This window comes from Jaculus jaculus, chromosome 2 (genome assembly GCF_020740685.1).
Source record: "Jaculus jaculus isolate mJacJac1 chromosome 2, mJacJac1.mat.Y.cur, whole genome shotgun sequence".
NCBI classification, from domain to species: domain Eukaryota; kingdom Metazoa; phylum Chordata; class Mammalia; order Rodentia; family Dipodidae; genus Jaculus; species Jaculus jaculus.
In genome coordinates, this window is record NC_059103.1 from 6,165,419 (window position 1) to 6,184,106 (window position 18,688).

Consider the following 18,688-nt stretch of genomic DNA (forward strand, 5'->3'; position numbering starts at 1 on the left):
TAAGGCACATGCCTGCAAAGCCAAAGGACGCAGGTTCAATTCCCCAGGACCCACGTAAAGTCAGATGTGCAAGTGGTGCATGTGACTGGCGTTCATCCGCAGCGTTGTTCAGTGGTAGAGCGCCTTTTCATTAAACCCAAGGAACAAGGTAGGGTGGCAGTATGGTTCTGGAAATATGTCCTGCATTTTCAGAGACAGCTCTTCTTGTTCACGGTGTGTGTGTGTGTGTTGTGTGGTGTGTGCAGGTCGGGGATGTCGGGGGTGGAAGCAAGGGTCCCGAGTGCCCACACAGCAACACAGATTGATTGGCTCTCCTGACGCTGGCCTCAACCCCCAGATTCCATTGAAGGAACCCCAAGATGGGGACCCCACGCTCTGCCCGGATATGGCGACACCCCAAATCACTCACGAGAAGCGGTCTTGATGCAAACTGTAAGAGGATTTTATTCCAAGCGCGCTGGGGCCCACAGTCGTACACCGCACAGGGGTAGAGGACTGCAGAGCCCCGAATGCAGGAACGGGACAGTTTTTATAGGGTTTCTAACAAAGCCTGTGCCTTAGACCAATCATTTTTTTAATATCAGGAGCCCGCGGGGTGTGAGCCAGTCAGTTTGTGCCACTCCATAGTTTCTAAGCCAATTAGTTTAATTTGTTCAAGCCCCTCGTGGACCAATCAGTCTCCTATGACCTTGGAGGTCAGCATTTGCGCAGGTCCTTGGGTGGGGGTAGCAGAGTGTGGTATCAGTCTCCTATGACCTTGGTGGTCTGAGGCAGGCTGCCACAGCTTATGGTGCGGGCTACTAAGGCTTACGGTGCAGGCTATTAAAGCTTATGGTGCAGGCTATTTACAGAAACCAAATAAGTGGTTCACTTCATTACTCATTCCCCATCCTTGAGGGCTATCTCATGCCCTTTTTACCTAGTTTTATATTAGGAGCAGGCTCTGATATAATGAGAAGAGGGATTCTTTACTTGCTTCCAACAGAGAGTAAAGCCTGGAGTTTGAGGTATGCAGGGGCCCGCTTAAGCTCCCTTTGGAGCGTGATAGTATTTCTGGGCTTCTGAATTCTTGGGCCTTTCACCATCTTTCTGCCTTCCTCTCCACAGGTTCGATCCTGGCCCCATAATCCAGATCTGCGTGGGCCCATCTGTGCCTACAGTCACCACCTATGAGCCCCGGTGCTTTTCGCCTGAAAGACTCTCGGGGCTGGAGAGATGGCTCAGCGGTTCGGAGCACTTCCTATGCAAGCACGAGGGCCCGAGGAGGCCTGAGAGAATTTGATCCTCAGGGCTCACATAAACAGCTGGGGGTGGCCATGCACATCTGGAACCTCAGGCCCTCAGAGAGACAGAGACCCAAGAGCCACAGGTGCTCCAGAGAAAATGACAAGCTCACTCTGCAATCAGTTAAGACTCTGGCTCACATTAGAATGGAAGAGCTGCATCCTGAGATCCTGACCTCTGGGATACAGACCTGGTGCACCAATTTTCTTCTTTTACTTTCTTTTTGTTTTTAATTTCTTTGTTTATTTTTTATTTATTTATTTGAGAGTGACAGACAGAGAGAAAGAGAGAATGGGCGCACCAGGGCCTCCAGCCACTGCAACCGAACTCCAGACGTATGCGCCACCTTGTGCATCTGCCTAACGTGGGTCCTAAGAAGTCGAGCCTCGAACAGGGGTCCTTACGCTTCACAGGCTAGCGCTTAACCACTAAGCCATCTCTCCAGCCCTTCTTTTTCTTTTTTAACCAATAAAACTTTGCCTTACATTCCGTGAGTGGAGGGTCTTACTTGTGTGACAGTGGACCCCATAACATCTTGGGGGTTTGCCCTTGATCCACATTTCAAGACTTACCTCCCCGACTCTGGGGCAACTGGACCGGGGAAAGACCTCTAGTCTCGGCCTGAGAACTATATCTCTATCCGTCTGCATGTTCCTGGTTTGGGAGTTGGTAGCAAGCCACTGACAGGAACTTTTGCCCAGGACTGCCAGCCCCCTCCTTTACTGGGTAAGACACCTCCAGAGGTGCTTTTCTCCACTCTTTTTTGGTTGTTGTTGTTTTTCTTTTTTTTCTGGTTTTCTGGTTTTGCACACTTTTCTGGGTCCAAGAGGGAAGCTGGACGCAGCATTAATTCCCCTGGATGAGGGCTGGAGGGGCCGCCCTTGACCCTTCTGGCTCCGTTCGGAGATTTCTGGTTCAGTTTCGGTTTGGCAGCCACGTGGCGGTGCCAGGAGGGCCGTTTCTGCGGCATGTTTGTGTTTGGTGTCGGGTTCCTTTGTCTGTACTTGTCTTTGAAGAGATGGGTCAAAATCATTTTTCTGTTGAAAAATCTCCTTTAAAGCTGGTTGAAAAGCACTTTAAAGATCTTCAGGGAAAAAAAAAGATAAACAGTAATGAGCTAGGCCTATTATCCTAGCTAATTGGAAAGCTGAGACAGGAGGATTTCCAATTCTAGGTTCCAATGTGATAACCTGACTCCACATTTTAAACCATGTGACTTTTAAATTGCTTGATAAAAGTAAGTACATAAGGACCTGAGAGATGGCTTAGCGGTTAAGCGCTTGCCTGTGAAGACTAAGGACTTCAGTTCAACGTTAGCCAGATGCACAAGGGGGCGCACACGTCTGGAGATTGTTTGCAGTGGCTGAAGACCCTGGCACGCCCATTCTCTCTCTCCCTCTCCCTATCTGCCTCTTTCTCTCTGTCTGTCATTCTCAAATAAATAAAAATAAGCAAAATTTTTTAAAGAAGTACATAATTTTAATTTAAACTGTACCTGATATTTCCTCTCTTGTTTAGGCTTTAAACAAATAAGACATTGTTTCTAGATACCTTTTGGCTTCTTTATTAATCCAAATAGTCCAACAGGTCTCTCCTAAAGTTTTTGTTGGCATTTGATTTATTTCAAGGTTTTTGGTTTTTGTCTTTTCAAGTCAGATTTAACTAAAGCCTATGGTGAGCTAAAAGTTTATGTAAACAAAGCCATATTTTGTTACATGATCTCATAAATATAATTACTGAGTTTATGTTCTAGGTCAACTTCAACTTACATAGAGGATTATTAAAAATAAAATTCTCTCTGGAAAAAAAAAAGAATAGGCAGAAGGGCTGGAGGGATGGTTTAGTGGTTGAGGCACTTGCCTGCAAAGCCAAAGGACCCAGGCTTGATTCCCCAGAACCCACGTAAGCTAGATGCACAGGTGGCACATGCATCTGGAATTTGTTTGCAGCAGCTGGAGGCCCTAGCGTGCCCATTCTCTTTGTCTCTCTCTCCCTCTCTCTTTTTCTCCCCTCTCTATCTCTCCCCTCTCTCTCAAGTAAATAAGTTAAAAATATTTTTAAAAAATTTAAACAAGAATGGGCAGAAGAGGGCTGGAGAGATAGCTTAGCAGTTAAGGCGTTTGCCTGCAAAGTCTAAGGACTCAGGATCAACTGCCCAGAACCCACTTAAGCATGAGGCACAAGGTGGTGCATGCACAGGTGCCCTGTGCGCACAAGGTGGTGCATGCATCTGGAATTCGTTTGCAATGGCTAAAGCCCTAGCACAACGATTCTCTCTCTCTCCCTCACTCTTTCATTCTCTCTCTCTCTCTCTCTCTCTCTCTCTCTCTCTCTCTCAATCTCTCTCTCTCACACACACACAAAAAGAAGAATAGACAGGGCTGGGGAGATGGCTCAGCAGTTAAGGTGCTTGGCTACAAAGTCTAATGACACAAGTTCGATTCCCCAGTACCCATACAAACACAGGTGCCCAAAGTGGCCCATGCATCTGGAAGGCCTGGCATGCCTATTCTTTCTCTTTCTCTACTTGCAAGTAATAAATAATTTTTTTAAAAAAGAAGAATGGGGGAAGTCCCTGATGCCCCCAAAACATTACAGGCCATTGCTGAGGCCCTTGGTTTCCCACCAGGAATAGATGGTAAGACCCTATTGCTGAAGCCTCCACATACTTGGGCTGCAAAGCCACTGAGAAATCCTACTGGAACTGAGCTGATAACCTCCTTCATGTAGACCAGCTGACAGAAAGCTGGAAGAAGCCATTCTACATGTAGTTCAATGGGGAAAGAGATACCACCAGTGAAGATAATCACCAGTGGACACTGCAAGCCTTATAATTGGCCAACCAGCCCAAATGAGCCAACAGGTGCAATAGTGGCACGTCTGTCATGGTGGAAACCAACTGCCCTCCAATTGGACTGGAGGCCCACTCCATGGGGGGAAGCACATCCCTGATACTGAAAACTTAAAACACGGGTAGTCATGAGCCGTAGGGGTGTAACATCTGCTGATGTCTGGAAAAATGTATATAGTATGCTTATCAAACTGCCCAGTAAGCACTTCTCTTAATATTTATACCCTTATATTAACACTACTCTCACTTTGGGTAGAGAATCTTCTCTTTGCAGATGGCAGTGACTTTGGGATGACTCAGAAGGTATCATAGTGCTGGAAAGAAATGACTGGAGTACTGAGTAACATCTCGATCACACCTTCCAAGGCTCAGGGTCTAATGCGGAAGAGGTGGCGGAAAGAATGTAAGAGCCAAAGGAAGGGCAGGACTCCTTACAACATGCTCCTCCAGACATAAAATGGCCTGGATGTCCATGATCTCACAGTGCCTGACACTACCTACACAAGACCATCATAAGAGGGGGAAAAGATCATGACATCAAAATAAAAGAGAGACTGATTGAGATGGGGAGGGGATATGATGGAAAATGGAATTTCAAAGGGGAAAGTGGGGGGGAGGGTATTATCATGGGATATTTTTTATAATCATGGAAAATGTTAATGAAAATTGAGAAAAATAGCCGGGCAAGGTGGCCCATGCCTTTAATCCCAGCACTCGGGAGGCAGAGGTAGGAGGATCATCATGAGTTCGAGGCCACCCTGAGACTGCATAGAGGAGAATTCCAGGTCAGCCTGAGCTAAAGTGAGACCCTACCTCGTAAAACCAAAAAAAAAAAAAAAAAATTGAGAAGAATGGGCATGTCCACAAGCATACACCACACACACATGACATTGCACACACAAGCAAAAAGAAATTCTTTCGCATACTAGCTTCCTGGAATTCTCTTGCAAAGTGCCCCCACTTCACAGATTAACAGACTGACATATAAGGAGATTCAAGGCATTAACAACCCTCCTGCTTCAGCCTCTGGAGAGCTGGAATTACAGGCATGTGGCACCATATCCAGATGGAAATTATTCTGGGAGCTAATAAGTTTCAGTTGCTGTGGTGGTTTGATTCAGGTATCCCCCATAAACTCAGGTGTTCTGAATGCTAGATCCCCAGCTGATGGAGATTTGGGAATTAACGCCTCCTGGAGGCACTGTGCTGTTAGCAAAAGGTGTTGATGAAGCCGGCTGTGGTGGTTTGATTCAGATGTCCCCCATAAACTTAGGTGTTCTGAATGCTAGGTACCCAGCTGATGGAGATTTGGGAATTGTCGCCTCCTGGAGGGAGTGTGTTGTTGGGGGCGGGCTTATGGGTGTTATAGACAGTTTCCCCTTGCCAGTGATTGGCACACTTTCCTGTTGCTATTGTCCACCCTCTGCTCATGCCATCGTTTTCCCCTGCCATTGTGGAGCTTTCCCTCAAGCCTGTAAGCTAAAATAAATCTCTTTTTCCCAGAAGCTGCTCTTGGTTGGGTGATTTCTACTAGCAATAGGAACCAGACTGCAACAGGTGTCTAACAGGAAGGACATGGATCCAAGGAGACAAGTCTAGAAGGCAATTGTGTCTGCAGTTTAAGTGGCATCTAGCCTGGAGGCAGAAATTCTGGGGTCATGGGTAAACAAATGGTTTGAGAGCTAGTAAATCAGAGTGTATTAGCACAAGAGGTCCAACATCTGAGTTTTGGGACCCAATGATGGGAGGCTTATGGGGATGAGAGGAGGTCCAGATGAACCAATCGGGTTGGGTAGGACTCAAAACAAGAGAGTCGAGATCCAGGGCTGGAGAGATGACTCAGCAGTTAAAGATGCTTGCTTGCAAAGCTCGCTGGCCCCGGGGTTCAATCCCCAACATCCCTGTAAAGCCAGTTGCAAAACAATGGTGCATGTGTCTGAAATTTATTTGCAGTGTCAAGAGGCTCTGGTGTGCTCATTTCACACCCCCTTCAAATAAAGAAGTATAGTTTTTAAAACAGAGAAGTGAGAAAGCCGGGCGTGGTGGCGCACGCCTTTAATCCCAGCACTCGGGAGGCAGAAGTAGGAGGATTGCTGTGAGTTCGAGGCCACTGTGAGAATACAGAGTGAATTCCAGGTCAGCCTGGGCCAGAGTGAGACCCTACCTCAAAAAAATAAAAATAAAAAGAGAGAGAGAGAGAGAGAGAGAAGTGAGATCCGGCAAACCAAGGGGATAAAAAGACCCTCCAGGAGCCCGCTCGGCTGCTCCCCATGGGGGAGTCGCTGGCGCTCCAGAGGCAGCAAAGCGGAACTACGAGGAGCTGGAGGCCAAGCTCTCGGCACGGAAACTAGCTCCGAGACTGGATACTAAGATGCGGAGCTACAACCCCAAAGGGGGTCGTCGGGGAAGTCGCGAGGAGTGAGGGAGGGAGACGACAGTGGGGCCTCGGCGGAGGTCGGGGGGCGCTGCGTTCTTCTAGTCTCTGCGAGCCACGTGGTCATTTCTTTTTTTTTTTTAATATATTTTTATTGACAACTTCCATAATTGTAAACAATATCCCATGGTAATTCCCTCCCTCCCTCCCCATTCTTTGCCCTTTGAAACTCCATTCTCCATCATATCCCCTCCCCCCTCTCAATCAGCCTCTCTTTTATTTTGATGTCATGATCTTTTCTTCCTATTACGATGGTCTTGCGTAGGACATGCTCCTCCAGAGACAAAATGGCCTGGATATCCATGACCTCACAGTGCCCGACACTTCCTACACGTGGTCATTTCTTACATGGAACCTCTAACAAGCATCGAGATCGCTGTCGGACCCTGCGGAGGGAAAGCCGGCTTCGTTACCCGGAGATCGCTGCAAAGTGAAGCCCAGTCTGACTTTCAGGAAACGATCTCCATGTGCTTGACAAGTTTAGTATTTGAATATTGTGCTTGCCCATATTGTATTAAAGTTTTCCAGTAGGTAGTGCATTGGTCTGCTATTTGAGTGCGTCATGGAGCACACTTGTGTTTCTGTTTCAGGTAGCGTGGCTTTTTCTATTCCATCAGCACTGACTACATCTGGTTAGCGACAGCTTAGTTGAGGGTCCTGCACATGGGGTTTCTGAGGTGTGGGGCGGGAAGACTCCGGAGCGCCTCAGAGTATTTGCTTCTGCTCCGTGCTTCTGTGGGAAGCCCCCTCCTGTGGGGAGTAAGGACAGTTTGAGGTGCCTGCGGGTGCGGGGTCTTTCTGGAGCAGCGTCCAAGCTGACCTGAGTTGGGGGCAGCTGTTGCTGGGCTCACCTGACTTGAGTTCATTGCTGTCATGAATGGTTGGTTCACACACAGGGCAGTCATGCTTGGTAAGGAAACCAACTTCTGCAAGTTACAATTGGATTGTCAATACATTGCCTTTTTTTTCTTTCCACCAAAAGAAGCATTTATAGATTGTAGAAACCGCCACCTCATATGTACATGTTCATATCATATAAAATGATTATACAGTTATCTCCAGAGAAGTTAACTCTTACGTTATCAAAAATTTCTTTGTCTGGGCTGGAGAGATGCCTTAGTGGTTAAGGTGCATGCCCGCGAAGCCTAAGAACACAGGTTCGATTCTCCAGGTCCCCATGTAAGCCAGATGCACATGGTGGCACATGCGTATGGAGTTCGTTTACAGTGGCTAGAGGCTCTGGCATGCCTGTTCTCACTCCCTCTCTCCCTCTCTGTGTTTCTAACAAACAAATCAAAAAAATTGTCTAATATGTGAAGTCTTTAAAAGTATTGAATGGAGAAATAAAATAATAGTCCCCTCGGGGGGAGGGAGAAATCCTCCAAGACAACAGAGTAAACAATTGTGTCCGGTCAATAGGAGCTGGTCAAGGGCTACGAATTGACCTTGGACATCACAGAGGGCCTTTGGGGGGGGGTAGTTTCTGTGTAGTCAGGCAAGCAAAGCATAAACCAGAATGGGCTAAGAGAGGAGGAACTGGATAGTGGAGCAGTTCTGTTGCAAAGCAATGCACGAAAGCAGGCCATGTTTAGTATAAGATGGGAGTTGAAATTTTCTTTCTTTTTATTTTTCCTCTCATTTTTGTTTTGCTTTATTTTTGAGACACGATTTCACTATGTAGTCCAAATCGGCCTCCAGCTGACAATCCTCCCGCCTCAGCCTCCAGAGTGCTGGGATTGCGGGCATGTACCGCCACACCCATGAGAGGTTTATTTAAGATGGGAGAGCCAGTGACATCACTTCTCAGATGGGTGTGGAATGGAAGGAGGCAGGTTTGTCACTGATGCAAAGTCGTGCCTGAGCACCTCATATCCCCTGGGGCTTTTACCAAATCCAGAAGGGATTCGGGCAGCCCACCAGCCCCCAAGGCCACCCCCAGACAGATGCCACTGCTTTTCTGCCCATGACGCTCTAAGGTTGATGCCAGGCCCAGCAACTGGTTCCTGCCCCCTCCCTCCCCCTCCCTAGCTGAATAATTTAGGTCCTATTCTAAGTTAAAACCAAATAAAGCAAGTTAGAATGACTAATTCCAAGTGAAATTTATGTTCCCCAAATGTCTTGCTGGTAACGGTGTTGGGAGTCATTGGTCCCCTTCATTTCAATTGTGTCGCTTCAGGAAGGTAGCTCTCCACCTGGAGCGGCCTCACTTCCAGGCTCAGAAGCAGGGTGGCCCTATGTGAGCCTCTTCCTCCTTGGCTGTTCCCCAGCCTGGAGCAGAGGACATAGTTGATGTGGCTCCCAGGAGAGTCCGTCATTGGCCAGGTCATCTCAGCACCTCACACTTTCCAAGGCAGGAGGAGGGTCCTGGGCCAACACCGTGACCCGTGACCCATTATCAGCTACCTTTTCATGGAGAGAAAGGGTTTACTTAGGCCGAGAGCAGAGAGGGGGCGTTTAATCACGGCAGGACAGCCAGGCGTCACCTCTTCGCATCAACACAAAGGACAGAGGTCAAACGCCTGCTAAGGCCAGACTTTAAAGCACTCAAGCTGCACCTCCAGAGACGCACTTCCTCCAGCTCGGCTCCACCTCCCAAAGGCTCCCCATCCTCCTGGGGACCAAGCATTCAAACCCACGAGGCTATGGGGGGGGGGCTGTTCCCATTGAAACCCTCTTCCCAGAGATGGTGGGACAAGAATAAGTCCCCAAGAAGCAGCAAGAGGCGCCCTGTTGCCGGGGATTTCAGCAAAAGCATGAAGGCAGATTTTCTCCAGGGAGGACATGAAAGGCAGGAACAGAACGGGTGGGGGAACAGGAGGGAGAGCCAATCTCCACACACCCACCTCCTTCAGCTCACACATGACCCAGAGTCCAGGCAGTAACGACGTCATCTCCTCTGGACTCGGCCCTTCTGGCCTGACCCAGACCCTGCCCACACTTGGCCACAAGTTACCTATGTCCAGACAGGTAACGGGCCTCTGCATAGACTCAGCACCTCTCCTTGCCCGGAACGTGTGTGGGAGGGAAGGTGTCAGCCCAAAGCTGAAGGCCTGATGTCAGCATGCTGTGTGTGGCCACAGCAACGAGCCAGGAGCGGCTGCAGCGGGCTCGGCACCGAGCCTGGCGTCTGGCTGCAGCCTTGAGGGAGGAGAGTGTACCTAGGAGTGGGGGAGAGGTGCAAACGTGGGGACAGATGATCCTTCTGCCTGTCACGTCAGGGTCCCCACACCGCATCCTCTGCAGGGCTGTGAGAGTGGGGAGGGCTGCCGGCGCTCTGCCTCCATCCTGCAGGGTCACCCTCTGTGGGAGTTGTGCATTCGAGTCCTCGTGGAAAACGCAGGCTGGTGGCATCTGTCCCGCTTGCCCACAGCCTCCTCGCTTTCTCACGTGGGGCCTTCACGTCCTCCCTGCAGTGGGCGAGGCTGGGCGGAAAGTTCTGGGTCGGAAGCGGGAATAGGAAGCACGAAGCAGAAGAAGCCGGAAGGAGATGTGGGAGAAACAGAAGTCGGTGGTGGGCCGAAACCAAAGCCCAAGTGGGAGAAGAAAACCTGGCCCTCTGCAGTGCACCCTGGTGGGGTGGACGTTGCCTTCCAAATGACCCAGGAATTTCGGGGTCTCCCCCAGGGATGCCACCAGAAGCAAGGACAGGGGGTCTGGAAGCCCTGATATGCTCAGCAGCAGGCACTGAGGTGGACAAGGACCGTCCATCCTCCATGCTGTGCAAGGAGCAGAGACTTTTTCTTTCCAGCATGCGAGCAGGGCCCTCTCATCCCTTCTCAGAGGACGCTAGCTCCAGAACCACACGAGGGTGGGGACTGGATTCCAGGAGAGTCCACTGCAGTCCAAAACACATGGTGAGGGCTGGAGCGATGGCTTGGCGGTCAAGGCGCTTGCCTGCAAATCCTAAGGACCCATTTTCAACTCGCCAGACACAGAAAAGTGAGGCAAGCACAAGGTCGCACATGCCCACGAGGTGGCACAAGTGTCCGGAGTTCCATTGCAGTGGCTGAGGCCCAGGCGCACCAAGTCTCTCCTCTCTCTGTCTCTCAAAAAAAAAAAAAAATGGGGAAAAAAAAGATGTTGAGAGCCTACTGTATGCCCAGCACACCCATGCAGGCCTCCTCATTTGTTCATTTCCAGTTTATAGATAGGAGACACTCAAAGTTGTATATTTAGAGGAAGGTCATTAAGCTTTACCTGACTTCTAGCAGTTTCCACAGATCCACACTGTATGACGTCATCACCTGAATCCTGGTCTCAAGTGCTTCTATGGAAGAAAACCTTCGATTTTCACCTTGAAGGGATGACTCTTCAATCCCCAGAGTTCAAAGAAGCCTAACTGCTCGTACTACTGTCAAATTTCCGAGGATGAATCTGAGGTACTAAATTTATTGTGTTTTAAGCACCATTTCCTGCATCCCAATAAAGACCCCTGATTTATAGCTAACACATTATTTTAAACACATTGCAAATGATAAAAATCAGTTCTGAAAACGCACCTCAAGAGAAAACCGCATTAAAGGAAAGAAAGAACCAGTGAGATTAGATATTGCATTAAAAGATAGAGTGATGGATTAAGCCCCCAAAGTGTAAACTTAGTGTGATTTACCAGAGAAAGTTGGGGGGTGGTAAATCCAAAGTGACAATCTGTGTACGGTGTACCAATATTTGTCACTTTTATTACACTTTGTTCAGAAGTTGTAGATGGGTCATTATTTTTAAAAGAAAAAAAAAGTCCGCAATGCTCAATAAAGCTTAGAAATGAAAGTTCTTTGTACTACTGAGAATCGAGGACTGAAAACCTAAATCCAAGCCCCTGTGTCAGGTCGCAGAGCATTACATAATGGAAGCTCTTCCTGTTGTGCCCATAAAACATTCCAACGCCAGAAAAATGCAGGCAGGCCTCTTGGAAGACCCCAAGCTGTATCTGGGAAGACAGGTTTCGGCCTCCAGAGATCAGAAGTCCCTTATGTCGAACAGACATGGTAGGGTAGACTGAATCATTGGGCCTGATTGGCCCTACTTGTAAGAAAATGCTTTGGCTGCCCCATGATTTGCCTTCCTCCTGTGGGTGGGGCATGAGTCCCAGCCTCGTTGACATTAGCCTTGGTTGGCTGACATGCTCCGGCAGCTGTGGCATGAGCACGGATTTGAAGGATACTCACAGTGTCAGAACATGAAGACGGCTGGAGCCAACCCAGGCTACAGACTTGAACCCAACGCACCCAGTGGAACCGGAGCTAACCACTGACCTACAGACCATACCAAGAAAAATAAACCTACTTTAGGAAGTCACTGGGACTTCTAGACAGTTTATTACACAGCATTGTTGCTCGAAAATCTGACCTAGGATCTTAAGATCCAGGAAGGAAAGAAGGAGACAAAAAGGAGGAAAGATATACACCCGATGTGTTTTTGAAAACAGAAATGATAAAGGGACCGGGCGTGGTGGCACACACCTTTAATCCCAGCACTCTGGAGGCAGAGTTGGGAGGATTGTTGTGAGTTCAAGGCTAGTCTGAGTCTACATAGTGAATTCCAGGTCAGCCTGGGCTACAGTGAGACCCTACCTTAAAAAAAGAAAAGAAAAGAAAAGAAATGATATGTGATAAACATCAAAATTGATGAAACTGGGTCTGGGGAGATTGCTCATTGGTTAAAGGCACTTGTTTGCAATGCCTGATGACCCAGGTTGGATTCTCCAGTATCCACGTAAAACCAGTTGCACAAAGTGGAGCATGCATCTGGAGTTTGTTTGCAGTGGCACGAGGCCCTGGTGTGTCCATTCTCTTTTGCACTCTCTATGTCTTTAATAAATAAATATTAAAAATTGATGGAACTGAGTGTACATAGGGATCAGATAATTCTCTCACTATATCTCATATATGGTTTTGAATTTTATATCAAAAATTAACTATAGAAGGTTGAAGTAGAAATTCCTACATATTATTAAAATTAAATACATTAACTATATATATGGGTTGATAGCATAATCATATATAAAAGAATTTTCTATTGGCAGCTTCCATACTTACAGGCAATAGACCATGATAATCCCCTCCTCCACTTTTCCCTTAACAATTCCACTCTCCATCATATCCCCCTCCCTCTCTCCAGTAGTCTCTTATATTGATGTCATTGTATATGAAGGATTTTTTTTATTTTTATTTATTTATTTGAGAGAGAGAGAGGGAGGGTGAATGGGCTTGCCAGGGCCTCCACCACTGCAAACAAACTCCAGACACATGTGCCACTTGTACATCTGGCTTACATGAGTATGGGGGAATCGAACCTAGGTTCTTTGGCTTTGCAGGCAAGTGCTTTAACCACTAAGCCATCTCTCCAGCCCCTAGAAAGGAATTTTTTTAAAAGCAACTGCGCCAGGTTTGAAGATATAAATTCCCTCTAGGTTCCTTGATTGGCAAACCTAGTCAGTCCATTGTAGACAATAAATATTTGAGTATGTGAATGGTTGAGGGAATAATTCAAGGTCAGGGCAGAAAACTGAGAGGCCTACCATCCTCTCAGCAAAGATGTCTCCATTTGCTCATAATTTAACACCTGAGGTCTTTTTTGTTGATTCATTTGGGAAGAACACGTGAGTGTGGATGTTATATGTGCACTACTGTGCTGTGTGTGTGTGCATGTGTGTAGGCCACAGAACACGCACTGGTGTCATCCTCAGGTATGTTATCCATACATTTTTCAAAGAAGCTCTGTATTGGCTTGGAGCTCACTCAGGTTACACTGGCTGACCAATGCACTACCGGGATCCACTGTCTCTGCATTTCCAGTGTTGTGATTACAAATTCACACCACCATGCCTGGAATTCACCTGAGATCACAGATGCACACCACCATGCCTGGAATTCACCCGAGATCACAGATGCACACCACCGTGCCTGCTATTCACCCGAGATCACAGATGCACACCACCGTGCCTGCTATTCACCCGAGATCACAGATGCACACCACCGTGCCTGCTATTCACCCGAGATTACAGATGCACACCACCGTGCCTGGAATTCACCCGAGATCACAGATGCACACCACCATGCCTGGAATTCACCCGAGATTACAGATGCACACCACCATGCCTGGAATTCACCTGAGATCACAGATGCACACCACCATGCCTGGAATTCACCTGAGATTACAGATGCACACCACCATGCCTGGAATTCACCTGAGACTACAGATATCCACCATCTTGACTGGTATTCACGTGAGATTACAGATGTACACTTCCATGCCTGCATTTACCTGAGATTACAGTTGTACACCACCATGCTTTATATTCACCTGAGCTTACAGGTGTACACCGTGCCTGGTATTCACCTGAGATTACAGATGTCCGCCATCTAGCGTGGTATTCACCTAAGTACTAGGGATAGAACTCAATTATGCTTGTAATTGTGTAGTCAGGCATGGCTTCAAATTCACAAACCTCTTCCCTCTACCTTTCAGGTGCCAAGATTATAGGTGTGCACTACCACACCCAACACAACTTAAATTCTTTTAAAGCCAGCCTTTTTGCAGTTTTTGCACTGTTTCCAGTGGCTGGAGGCCCTGACATACTCATTCTTTCTTTCTCTCTCTCTCTCTTTCTCCCCCCTTCTTTCTTTCTCTCTCTCTCTCTCTCTCTTTCTCTCTCTCTCTCTCTGTAAGTGTATGTGTGTGTGTGTGTTTCTCTCTATCTCTATCTCCATCTCTCTAATGTCACAAAAATGAGCCACAAGTTGGTTCTATGACTCAAACTCTCATGACTCCCCAAACAGGACTGTGAGTTCATACCTCACTTACCTTCTCCTACCTTCCCCTCTCTCTCCTGTCTCCTATGGGAGTGGCTCTTCATAAAACATTCACCATTGTTTGTTGCTGGGCTCCCCATATTGAGGTACTACCTACCACTCAGTTTAAACCTGAGAAATGGGGCCTGTGATGCCTAAGGACCGAGGTTCAACTTTCCAGAACCCTGGTAAGCTAGATGTACATAGTGACACATGTGCACAAAGTCATACATGCACACAAGGTGGTGCACATGTCTGGAGTTCAATTGTAGTGGCTGGAGGCCCTGGCATGCCAATTCTCCCTGTCTGTCTGTCTGTCTTTCTCATAAAAAAAAAAAAAAACAGAGAAATGAATTATATCTGGGTGGTGGAGGCCAGGAAAGTTCAGGATCATTCTTGAAATCTGTGAAGAAGAATCTGTCCCAGGTGGCTCTTCTTGACGTTTAAGTAACTGTCTCCATGTCTCTTCCTATTGTCTTTCCCTCATGCATGTGTTGGTATAAAGATATCTTCTTCTTATAAGAGCACCAGTATGTTGGGTGAGGACCTCCCTAATGACCTCATCTCTAATTCAGTCACCTTCAAAGACCCTTTTTCCAAATAAGATCGCATTTCCCAGGGGCCATACATATAGTGCGTGCACTCAGTAAATGGATTTCAAATGAATAAATGCAGCCCCACTTTGTATATAAGTACAGTTAAGTATAGAGTGGGGGTGTTTTGCCCAAAGAGGCTCCATGAGGGGAGCCAGTGGTAGAGCAATAGCCTAGACTCTCTGGGTGAGTTCAAGGCCACCCTGAGACTACATAGTGAATTCCAGGTCAACCTCGTCTAGAGTGAGACCCTAGTTCAAAAATCCAAAAGAGAAAAAAAATGTCTGTGGTCTTGACACTCTGTCACCAAGGTGATCCTAAAAGTTACAGTCTTCCTGAGCCACCCCATAATGAGTTCCACTTGCTTGAAGAGGATTCTCAGGAGCCTAAGTACTCTGTCTGGGTCAGTGACTGGAGTCTGTTAATGATTTGAGTCTGAAATGCCCTCATGGACTTGTGTATTTCAACACTTGATCCTCGGTTGGTGGCACCTGTTCAGGGAGGTTGTGGAAGTTTTGGGAACATGCGTGTGGCCTGGCTAGCAGAAGTGGATCACTGGAGTGAATCATGAAGGGTACATCTGCTTCTGATGTTGGACAAGTTCTCAACCTGCTGATCCATCAAGACGTGAAGAAACTGGGAGCTCCTGCCACCGAGGCCGTGCCTCCCCAGCTGCCAGGCCTTCCCACCACGACGGGCTGCATCCTCTGAGACCATGCGCCAAAATTAATGCTTCCTCCCCCTAAGATTTTGTCACAGCAGAGGGCAATTAATACAGCCCTGAGTAATTAGTAGAGTCCTGAGGAATGCAGGGGGAAGCCCGCACCATTCTGAGATCTCCCTGGAGACATTCGGAATGACAAACCCCCCTTTTTATCCAAGGTATGCAGACAACACTGACATGATTTTTTTTTTTTTTTTTTTTTTTTGCAGAGAACACGGAGGAAAAACTGCCTCAGCCGGGCCCAGAAAGTAGGGTGTTGTGGCTTCCTAACTCAGCAAAGGTTGGAGAGCTTTGAATGCCCCTCTTGTCTGTGAATCAATTATTTCCAAAGGCATGAGAACAGGGAGGCAGCTGTGTGTTTGGGGGGGGGGTGGAAGCAGGACCCAGCTATCTCTTGCTGGTTGGTTCCCCCTCTGGCTGATGAAATAACACATTTGTGTATGAAAAGGAGAGACTGGGAACAAAGGACAGAGAACAGCGCGCGTCCCACTCTCCCCACTCTCCATGGCCTTGGTGATGCTTGACATTTCTAGGAAATGAATCTAGCACAAAAACCAACAATTCGGAGCCTTGCGCCAAACAACCCATGTGAATAGAGCCGGTGGGAGCAGCACGTCCTGAAATAGCTGCTGTCCACGTGAGCAGAGAGAGGCAAGTTGTCAAGGGAATGTTCCTGAAAGCCAGAGGCAGGTAGGGATGAGGCTGGGCGGGAGCGAGAGCGGCTCCTCAGAGACCGCACACTCCTGGGAGGCTACCTCAGTCCTTCTCGAATCACAGGAGTACTCAGCCACTGGAAGCAGTGACCCCAGTGACCGAGTGACAGACCTCAGGCTCCTCATACTCAGCACGTCCAAAGTTGGCATCCTCCACCAACGCAAACCCACCCTGCCCAGACCACTCCTCACCTCAGAGCAGCGCCAGCCGGGCGCAGGGACACCGGGAGGTTATTTCCTTCCCCTCACCCCCCCCCCATGGCATCCTTGATCATAGCATTGGCCATGAAGACACGAGAAGGATCAGGACTCAGAGTTGTTCTGAGTTCAAATCTCAACTTCTCTAGAGTGAGACCCTGCTTCAGAAAAACAAAATGAATAGTCCATGGCATAGACTCTCTCTCCCCCACCCCGGCCCCAATTCTGCTGAGGTCTTTAGTGGGGTTGTAGGTATTCACTGAATAGACAAAAAGGCCTCAGTCAGTCTCTGCAGGGATGGGGGAAACACGATGCCTCAGGCTATGCGCACCCACCCTGAGGCTCTTGCAATCTTTCCACCCCTCTTTCAAAATGCTTCCTGAGCCTTGGTGGGCAAGACAGGAATCTGATTTAGTGTTGCTTTTCCTGTGGTCTCTGAGGTTTGAGTGACCACAGTGTCTACCGGCATTTCCCTAAAACTGGTTTTCAGACTCACTGTGAGAGCAGTATTCATGCCAGGCCTTCCCCTGTAATGACTTCTGGGCCCCGGGCAGAAGAGGTGGAGGTGACCCGTCTTATGGTAGACAGTCGGGTCTCTCTTCTTGATGTAAAGATGTATCCTTGTTCTCCCCAGTGTTGGCCTACATCCGTAAGATAGAGAAGATTCTCCAACCAAAAGTGAGAACAGTTTGAATAAAAGGAGATATGCCTAGTCATTAGAGAGATATTTTTAGGGGAGGGAACCGTGTGGTAAAGCCGGCAGTGGGGGTGTCACATCTTGTCACAGAAACAGGAAGGAAGTAGTCCAGTGAGCTCGCTCTGAACAACCAGTGGGCGGGACAACGAACCTCAAGGTTCACACCCCTGCCCCCCCCCCACACCTCTTCCCACAAGGCTCCACCTCCCAAAGGCTCCACTACTGTCCCAAATAGTCCCCAGCTGGGGACCAAGTGATCAAAGCCCATGAAGCTATGGGGGACATTGCATGCAAATTGCCACAAGAACAGACCCTACCCTCAACGACTTGGCTCGTTATAAGAAGAAAAGGCACAATGAGATAAACAGACTGTCCTTAATTGTTATTTTAATGTTAATTTGTCTCCTGTCCATTTGCACCCCTGTGCTAAAGACTTGGTCATTTGTAGATGGTGCTATTGGGATCCAGAGACCCCTTTAAGAAGAAAGATCTAACTGTGGGACGTTAGGTCATTGGATGTGTGTCTTTGAATGGTAGTGTTACAGTGACCTTCTCTATGTTGGCACAAAGCACCTGACTGAAAGCAGCTTGTGGGAGGAAAGGGTTATTTTTGTTTACAGACTAGAGGGGAAGCTCCATGATGGAAGGAGGAAATGCAGCATACGCAGAGGCTGGACATCACCTCCTGGCCTACATCAGGTGGACAGCAACAACAGGAAAGTGTGCCAAAGCTGACTGTAACATCTATAAGCCCACCCCAATAACACACCTCCTCCAATAAGGCCCCAATTTCCAAATTCTCATCAGTTGGAAAACACATGTGTTTATGGGGGATGCCTGAATCAAACTACCACAGGTATGTTAAGGTGATGGCTCCATCCTTCCTCTCTTTTTCTTCTTGTTACTATGAGATAAGCCACTGTCCTCCACCCGATGGTTCTGAGTTAATATACTCTCTCACCACAGTCCCAGAAGCAACCAGGCCAAAAAACTCTGGATTGCATTATCTGAAACTGTGAGCCAAAGTAAGCTTGTCACAGAAACAAAAAGCCAATGAGAACAGTAACTTACAATGGTTCAATTTATGATTCTTTTGACCTGACAATGGTACAAAGGTATATCCATCTGATCATACTATTTTTTTTTATTTTTACTATAGTGCTTAACAAATTTCATGAAATGTTCCCCACTTTAAACTAAAATTGACTTTGCATCAGGATGATTTGCTCGATTGCAGACCAGCAGTGTTCTGAGCACATCTAAGGCAAGTTTGGCTGAGAGTAGTGGGCTGGTTAATCTTGATTGTCAGGTTACTTGCATTGACAGACATCTAGGATATTTGTAAGGTACATCTATGCTTGTGTCTGTGAAGGTGTTTCCAGAGACAATGAGATCACAAAAGCT